Source organism: Lolium rigidum, chromosome 4, assembly GCF_022539505.1.
Source record: "Lolium rigidum isolate FL_2022 chromosome 4, APGP_CSIRO_Lrig_0.1, whole genome shotgun sequence".
Taxonomy (NCBI): domain Eukaryota; kingdom Viridiplantae; phylum Streptophyta; class Magnoliopsida; order Poales; family Poaceae; genus Lolium; species Lolium rigidum.
The window spans coordinates 97663022-97672410 of record NC_061511.1 but is presented as its reverse complement, the minus strand read 5'-3'; the positions used below and the strand labels follow the sequence as shown (position 1 = coordinate 97672410).

General features: G+C 42.4%; 2 long non-coding RNA genes across 5 annotated transcripts; both read right to left on the bottom strand.

The window, feature by feature from the left end:
- Positions 1–4288: 4288 nt before the first annotated feature.
- Positions 4289–7146, bottom strand: LOC124708707. 4 transcript variants are annotated; one of them, XR_007005279.1, is made up of 7 exons: positions 6666–7146; positions 6535–6583; positions 6367–6443; positions 6005–6149; positions 5164–5230; positions 4915–5008; positions 4289–4566 (listed from the first exon to the last, which is right to left on the bottom strand). It is a non-coding gene; the product is annotated as an uncharacterized LOC124708707 (long non-coding RNA). The 4 variants fall into 4 exon arrangements; XR_007005280.1 differs by having other exon boundaries at positions 5164–5225; XR_007005278.1 differs by lacking the exon at positions 5164–5230.
- A 710-nt stretch (positions 7147–7856) lies between these two features.
- LOC124705390 lies at positions 7857–8672 on the bottom strand. The gene is made up of 3 exons (XR_007003984.1): positions 8261–8672; positions 8094–8154; positions 7857–7958 (listed from the first exon to the last, which is right to left on the bottom strand). It is a non-coding gene; the product is annotated as an uncharacterized LOC124705390 (long non-coding RNA).
- Positions 8673–9389: the final 717 nt, after the last annotated feature.

Here is a 9389-nt window from a genome sequence, read left to right as displayed (position 1 = left end):
TACGAGTCGTTCTTCGGAGTTTATTTGCAGTTTTACCTCATTGTAAAGTAGGAGGTCTGTGATGATCTTATGTAACGAGTCGGTGTTGTAATTCTATAGACATACCTTGGACCCGCATATGTTTCTGTTGTACCACTCTGAGCGATATAATACTAGTGGAACGGTGTTTCATTGGTGTTATATCAGACTTGCATACTACACCATGCAGTGGTATGCCGGGTCACCACAATGCTCGTCGTGGCACAGCCAGCCACCAGAGAGATCACGAGCATGGAGTCTAAACATAGGCATGTTCTCTCCCAAGCGTCTCAAGAGGAGGGGCACCTGAGCGTCGGAGGCCCATCCGGCAGTGGACAGCGAGGAGGGCCTCGACAGGGTAGGCCTTGCCGAGTTCGGCGACCATAGGGATAGGATCGTCGGGAGAGGCGGCGGGGATGCAGTGGGAGATGCAACGCATGTCCAGCACCAGTAGCATCGGCAGCACCGTGCGCGCCACCGACACCCCATCCTCCTCCTTCTCCCTATCGCCGGCACCCATGAGGTTGGTTCACTCAGGCAAAAAATATCATTTTGTCCATGTTCTAGGGAATCCGGTACCTCTGCATAGGTGTTGGTCATGTTCTCAACGGACTCTGGAAAATCTTCCACACCTCCGACTTGATCCGGCGAGAGAACGACACCGGCACGATCCGGCAAGAGAAGTCGCCTTCGTGAAACTCACCCGAGTTTTTGTCATCATCGATATACTTTAGGCGTGCCGGCCAGTCCGACGGCGTTCCCTTGCTTGCCTTGGAGATGAGGTATGTCTATTTTTTTCAGAGATGATCAGATGATACGTGTGTTATGTTATGTATACCATCTCTTTGTGTATAGCATCTCCTATCACTTTGAAAATGAATCGTTGACATGCACGAAGTATAAAATACTAGATTTAAATGTGCGCCTTGGCGCACGATCCCGTGAGGTTTGTGCCAATGTTTATTTATATAATAATGGTAAAAAAAACTGTTAATATAATAGTACAATTCGTAGGTTTTACAAACGAATTGTATGTATAATTAAATTATGATAAAGCAGACGCAATAAATTTAGAATCACCTCTTGTGAAGTTTGTGCCAATGTTTATTTATATAATAACAATAATTTTATTTGTTAATATAATAATACAATTCGTAGGAAACGAATTGTATGTATAATTAAATTATGATGAAGCAGACGAAGTTACAAATAGAGCGGTAAATTTAGAATCACCCCTTGGTGTGCGTCCCCTGCTTTCACGTTGACAAACATTTTGTAAATTGCTTTGTAATAAGCTTAGAGAACAACATAGGCAGCAGTGCAAAGGTAATTACCGAAACCAGCACCAAATTGCACTTATTAGTCGACCAGACATCGGTGATAACACCTTGTGTTGCAAAAGCCATCAAACAAAAGAATCGAACATGCTATTAACAACCCTAAGGGTAATACAGAATGCACAACAGTTTTTATAGATACAACCTTGGCGCACGATCCCGTGAAAATCACGTGTAGGTGGAAGATGGTAAAAAATTAGTTTAGGCTTCACAAATCGTTGCGAATCACAGTAAATTATAAAAAGAAAAAACAAACTTTTATAAATAACCAGGAAGAGAGGAGGAATATATATTGTAGCAATTAACAGTCGTTGATTCTATCGAGAGCAACAAAAGCAGGGAAGGAACGCTAAAGTCATTGTCCACATAATATCTGATTAACTTTGGTTCCATCTCAAGGTCGCTCCGTTTCCATTCCGAATCAGTGCTCTCATATTTTTGGATTCAAATTCGTAACCGGTAATTGTCTGATCGCTCCGAATAAACTGTGAAAATATGGCATAGGATATGGTAGCAGTAAAATCCAATCTGACCCAATCTGTTTACATGGTGGGACGTAACTACATCTTCGATCTAAATATTAGCAGGCTAGTCGGGAATTGGCATTTTGGTACTGCCAATCTTTTTTTTTTCTTTTTGAGAAGACGTGCTGCCGATCTTATCGGTTAACTCATGGGCGAAGAGAAGCGGAGCAATCTGCATCAACTCGTATGTTCCTTTCTCTCTGGTAGAAGCAAATTTTCTTTGCACGTGGCAATCTTGCCTCTCCACCGCGACACTGCCTACCCACTCTCGCTCCTCCCTTCCTAGCTCTCACTTTGGATGACAGCCCGTGACCGGCATCCTCCCTGCCCAAATCCGTTGATAAGCCGGTTCCCATAAACTGCCGATTTCATGGAACTTTGTCTTTCGCCTCCATATCAGTCTAATGAGGTTCTACTTCATTTGTTCTTGAGTACTTAACTCGGTTTCGGCATCGATTGTTTTACTAAATCATATGAGTTTTGCAGGCTTCCAAGAGGTTGCTGAATTCGTTCCTTGTATTACCGTCCCCTCTTTAATATACATAGTACTAATCAGAAGGCAAGACTCCAGCACGGCTGCACTGGCGAGCTGAATCGGCGAGTCCCCCGCCGGCCGTCGTCCCCGGCTCCCCGCCGACCCGGCATTCGGCGACCTTCGGCCCGACAGCCGTCAACCAGGGGCACCAGAGCAGTGAGCTCGCAACCCGTCAAGGCGGCGACCCAACCCGCGCCTGACCCCGTCGCCCCCGTCCCCGACGACCAGTAGGCAGTAGCTGAGCAGCGTCGACCTGACGGCTCCACGCCTTCACGGGTCAACCTCTCCAACTGGATCTCTCCTTTCATCCTTCGATTCTTGGTAAGTGGTAATCTATTTAGGATTTTCTTGTTCCAGTATTAGGTGCGAGTACATTCTCCTCAACTCAATCCCAAATTTCTAAAATCCTAATCGAGGATTTTCTTGTTGTTTGAACTGCAGATTTGACAAAATTTCCTGTTAAGTAGTTGATTGAATTGAGAGCTAGAACTTCGAAATAGGACTGAAAATGGGGAAAAAGGGCAATATTGCATCGTTCTTCAAAAGACAAAGAGCATAGCCAGTTGAGGAAGATACTCCCCCACCACCAGATTTGAGAGCCTTGTTCCAGCAGAAATATTTTAGCAAAACGTGGTTCGGATGTACTCTTGGTTCACAGATTTGAGAAATTGAAGAAGGTGAATGATGGAAAATCCTATGCATTATTAGGCCATGGAGGTTGGACCTTGCTCACCGCATAACAATGCAGTCACAGAATGTAGAGCCTTGATGCATCAACCAGGCCATATAAATAATGTTGTAGCAACAAAGGACAAGGAAAAGGTAGAAAGGAATCGCCTAAGGCTTAAAGCTTCAGCTTGCAGCTGTCCGGTGGTTCACATTTCTGTTGTCCAAATTTTGTTTGGTCTTTCACACACCCCGAATTTTATCTTCAAGCTCCGCCACTGGGCAAGAGGCTCCCGTGGGCAAAGCCGCTGGAAGAGGAGGTGATGTTATCTTGCTACAACCGTGTTGGTAGCGAGAGGAAATAATATGCAAAGTCGGAAGGATCATATCATGGAATCAAATGCGATGATAGCTTTCAAAGACATCTCCTGTTATTTTTTACAGGTTGACATCATCTGGTTGTGTGTGTTCTGTAACAAAGTAAGTATATAGTTCACCTACACGTATTTGTAAAAAAAATGCACCGAATACCAATTCTTGAGAGCATACAATTGTACCGTTGGAGTATTTGTTCTTTTTATGAATGCTTGGCTTGCATATTTGCTTAACTAAGGTGGGCATTACTAACTAAGGTAGAACCTTATATTCAGATAGTTCAATAGCTAATAGAGAATCATCTAAGAAAGACAATAATCACCACCTATTTACATATGCAGCAATATAGTCAAGGGAATTCGAGGAGCGACAAAACTCTTTGTCAAGCAGAAGCAAAATGTAGAGCATAGAAATTGCTCTCGAAGGACAAAATTGAAGTAACCGAGATCAATATCGGTAAGCACCAGAAGGTGAATTAAGCTGATCCGCTACCAACTTGACTTGGACGAAGCTTATTTTGTGAAGGTGAGGAATTGGTGTGTCACCAGCTGGTATGTGTCTATTTCTGCAGCTAGCACAGTTCAAGTTTCCTTCGCGTATGCTAACTGATCACATCAATTCGTTTTTATAGCAAGCCTACAGTACCCCCACAGTAAATTACCAAGAGTATAATATGGTGAAGGTTTCGTGTAAGTTAGAGCAGCCATGGTACAATAAGAAAAAAAAAATGTTTCAGAGCAAAGTCAAAAAGGTAAAGACTAAATATAAGGGAAAATGCAAACTCATGCTAGGCTCAAGTTATCAATTTTACACCCACAACCAGTACGAACTAATAAAAAAATTAAATGTTCATTTAGTATACCTATAAGCAACCACCAGTTATTTTTTGTATAAACTATAGACAACATCATTTTTTGTTAATTTAAAATCTGCATCTTGTATGTAACACAATGTCAAATACTGAATACTGAAATAAAAAAAAACTAAAAATTCTATTGGAACTGCCGAGCTACAACGGGAATTGATGGCTTTGGAACTCCATGGTCACACCGACAATGCCACTACACTCTATATGAGGAAGATTCCATTTTCGTTGGCTCTGGAGACCTACCTGCAATAAAAATGCAAACTGTATATTCTTGTATAGTACAACTAACATTAAAAATCCACATGGTTAACAGTGGACCATCGCATATGACGACAAAGCTGAGAAACGTCTTGAAGAGTGAATGAACAATTATTAGGAAGGAATTATTGAGCCACACCGATCAACTAAATCCAAAAATAGGAAGAACCAATTCTTACGGAAGGACACAGACAATAAATGTTACTCCATATTAGGATTCCTATGAGGATTTTAAATAGATGAGCTACTCAGTGAAGCGGTCAGGAATAATCCATACCATCTACAACATGTCCAAAGAAAAATAGCAGTGAGGTGGGCAGGATGGGAGCACACCTGTATCACATAGTCAACCACGGAAACCTTATCACCAACGGTGTCAAAAACTGATGGCACTCAAACCTACGCACTCGGGATCACACCTTAACATCTCGCAAAAATAAAAACAGAAAAAAAAATGTGCTCATGTCGACAACAACAATGATGGAAGGGTTCTAAACAAATGTAAATTTGAATCTAGATAGTCGTATATATCACTTTGATATAGATGCATATACTAAATAAAAGAGATAGAAGAAAATTTACTGTCATCTCATTCAAAATCACTTTTGACAGTGCCGAATTAAGAAGCCATGATTTGCCACATGCTTTTCTACAAAAAATAGGATGGCTCAGCCAAAGCCCACCATAGTTCCCCTTTTGTGCCACTTCCATTGATATGGTATCATTCAACTATAGCCATGATAAATTACATATAAATTACTTAAGGTATCATATTTCTTAAATTACGCAAGATAACATGTTTTACCAGAAGCACACTTTCTGCCATTTGCCAATGCATTTGTATTCTGTTCGCGTACTTCTTTACTACTCTCGTGCAGGGGCTTTTTCCCGTTAAGATAGCATAGCATCTCAAGGAGGGTAATGGGCCAGATTGATGATAACATAGCTGGTGGCGCAGCATAGGAATAATTTCCAAGATACCACGCTGCACATGAGGGATGCTACCTAACATAAAAGACTAATTGAGGCATGGAGTTCAATACAACATGCATCATGTTCTATATAGCAAGGAAGTTGCCAAGGTAGAAATAAGAAACAAAACAGATCCTGAGAGTATATGGGGAGAAAATGAACTCCAAAGGTTTCTTTGTAGTGTATCTCGTGGTCGATAAGTACTATGGAATATTTCTTTAAGAGAACACATAGAAGCTTTGCATATAGTTCAACAACATTAAACATTCGTTATCACAAATAATTTGAGCAGGCAGATAATGATAGCTCAACAATCTGATTTAGTTTGCTAACCTTTGGACAGTTCAAACCAACAAATGTCTGAAGCAAGCAAAATTTCCCACTCAACATTTTTAAGTACGATAAGTCAATAACAGGTAATTTACTAACTGGTATGCAACAGAGAGCTGACCAGAAGAAAATCTGTTCAGTAGCTGGAGGAGAGGGAAAAATGATCGTAGAAGCCGCGCTAAAGTAAACATGGGAGCAACAACTGCTAGCCGGAGGGACAAATCCATCAATCAGAATATCCACACTCCCGCCAACATTTGAGCCAGCTGGTGGAAACAAAAAGTAAAGAAGGGCAGTTAACAACATACAACATACAACATACTACATCAGAATTAGACAGTAACAAGACACAAGATTAGTTTGGAGAAAATAGATGAAACAACAGGTATGTTACCATCAATTTGCTTATTCGGTACATTAAACAAGAAACCACATCAGGTCAAAAGATTACAATCAACATGTATAAATATCAAGATTTTATACCAGATTAGCAAATATGTGTCATCTATTGTCTCCTCAACCCCCCTCACCATTTCTTCTTTCCCTTCCGATCTCCCTCTCTAGGACGAACAGAACATAACAAATTAGCAACAAATGTGAAAATAGAAAGAACACATTAGCAAAATCAGACATGAACATGTGAAAATAGACCTGAATAGTTCACTGGATGCCTTCTTGTTTTGATGGGTGGTACTATAGCCTACATAGAGTGAATTGGTAGTGAGTTCTTGGTATGACTAACCTGGCCAGCCTGAAAATATGGAACTGGGAAGAAAATGTACCTCTTTTGGCTACTGTAATAGATGGCCTTGAATTTCCCTTTTCTTAGTATCATTGCAATATCTAAAAACTTGCCATTCGTTACTCGAAACAATTTCAAACTCCATCTCTACGATTAGTACGGCACTATACCTTTTTATTTTTCTTGAGTAGCCATTCTACCTTCCTCAGAAAAACATCCAGTACTTACTGCATGCATCAAACCAGAAGAAACAGTCTTCAGTACGTAAGTTTGCTAACTATAGGAATACTAATTGCATATCAACACACACTACTCATAGTGCTTCCGTAAGACAGTATAGAGCGTTGTCATGTAAGAATACTCTGAATCAGCATGAAACAATTTAGGATCCAAGATAGCTTGTTAGATAATTGAAATGAGCAGATGGGTAATGAAACCAAGATGTTCCACGGCGCAGAAATCAATGACGTAATACAATATCTTAAGTCATATATGAGGAGCAGAGCATGCGTAAAAGAACTACAATGTCGGAATCCTAACCCTTCATCTATGTCACACCGTTGTGGCAAAGATATCGAACCGATGAAAGAAAAGATGCCATACACTTTAGCGAGGGATGATGAGCTAATAAAAAAAAGTATCATCTAGTATTCAGAAGTAGGCCAACATATCCTGAGATAAAAACATCATTATCAAGAAACCTCCTTCACGGATAACCCGGCGGTGAGAAAAATATTTTTAGGAACATTAGAAACTGCAGGGCAAACTAACAAATCCAATAAGTAATACTCAATGGATCATCTAGTATTCACCTTCTCTTGCGTCGGCATTCAACATTCTCTTGTTATCCATAATGGGGCAGCCACCTTGGAATAGTCAAGTGGACAGAGCTCGTCTCTATCATTCATGACAGTGAGCTAAACCTTCACACCAGCCTACCCAGACCCAACCGAACCACCAGAGTGGAGGGAGCCATACAAACTATCCTACCACTCCTCGGACCCGAAAGCACCAAACATACTTCATATTATTTGAATAGAAACACCCAATTTTTATATACAAAGCTCAAGAAAACCGAGCATACGAACCTGTAACCTAGCGGATAGAGCAAAACATGCACTTTTTCCTAGAAATCTTAATGAATCATGGGAAGGAACATGCTCACTTCCTGCTAGATGGATGCGTGCTTAATCAGTAGGTAATGAATTACCTTGCTCTTCTCGACTGCAAGGTAGGGGCTAACTCCTGGCAACAGCCTACACATAGAGCGGAGTAGATTACCATCAACCGAGAGAGCAGATACAGAGGAGGTTGTCTCCCTTTGCAGGACCAGCTGCAAAAATATATGTGACAAGAGAAATTATCGAGAAAACAACGAGTGGAAAAAAGAAGGAAGCCAAGGCACTCAGCGAAGACGAATGAAATGGAGGCACACGATTGTATCTCGGCAATGAGCAATGATTCAGACCTGAAAATTGAATAATTGACTAAGAAGAGCAGAAGCTCACGTGAGGCTTTGTACATTCCATCTATTATAGAAGATTATGAGTAAATAAGAGAACAGAAACACCAGTTCAAAATATGCTAGTAAATTTTAATATCTATGGTTAGTTGGGTGGAGAGGACAATACTTACGGCGAAATTTAGAGCGACAACCATCCCAATATATTATTTATAGCACTCATATTGATAAGAAGACCATGGCCTAAAATTATAAATCAAACAACACTGGTAAGACAAAGATATCAAACATAATTATCGAAAAGCCCTCCTAAATTCGAACAAAAGAGGAAGAGATTGCAACAGCGATTATTTTTCATTTCATGCCCATGTGGTAGAATCATTCTCCATCCTATGCTGAAAAAATGAAACAAACATCTTATTAGCTACAATAATCATTGTTCATAATGTAGCAAGTATCAAAGTCAATCAATTTAGCATAACATCCAAGTTTATGCAGGTAGAATCGTTCTCCATCCTATGCTGGTAGCAGGGGCAGAGCCCACCAGCCGGCTCTTCAAGCAACGGCAACGCACGCGGCGGTGGTGCGAGCGGCGGCTTGTGCCGCCAGCCGCCAACTACTCCTCCGGCGGCGCGCTGATCCAGCTAGCCACCAGCTGCACCTCCGACGATGGTATGTCTCGCGAAGCATCAATGTCAACCAGCATTCAAGTTTCTGCAGGAAGATGGGGATTTTGTGTGTGACAGAGATAACCTGTAGGTCTCCTTGGAAGAAGAGGTGGAGAGGGACAGGTTGTTGTACTGCTCACCATCGGAGATGTGCAGAGCTCACCAGCCGCCCCTTTAAGGGGCGGCAAGGCACACGGCAGCAGTGTGAGCGGTAGCCTGCGCTGCTCCCTGCCGGCCTCCAGCCTCTCCTTCACTGACCTCACCACAGGCGGCGGCGGTATGTGTTATTCCTCCTGTTGAGCCTGTTGAGCCCAGGGAGGAGGCATGGCGGAGGAGATCGAGAGGGGCGACCCTCCTGAGGGGACCCTCCCTAACCTTGCTCCCGTCGTAGCCCTCTTTCCACTTGGTCGAGAAAGACGTGCAGGACTGGATGTGGTGGTGCGACCGGCCGCCGGTGCTTTGTCCCGCCGACGGCGGCATGGCCTCGAGCGGCTTGATGGGGAGATGGGGCGGCGGCGGCTGTTTGACCAGGAGGTGGAGGGACTGGAGAGAGAGAGAGGGGATTGGGGAGAGGAGACGTGAGTGGGGATTGGCTGCCCACCACGTCCACTGACCCTGCCAGAGACGTGTGACC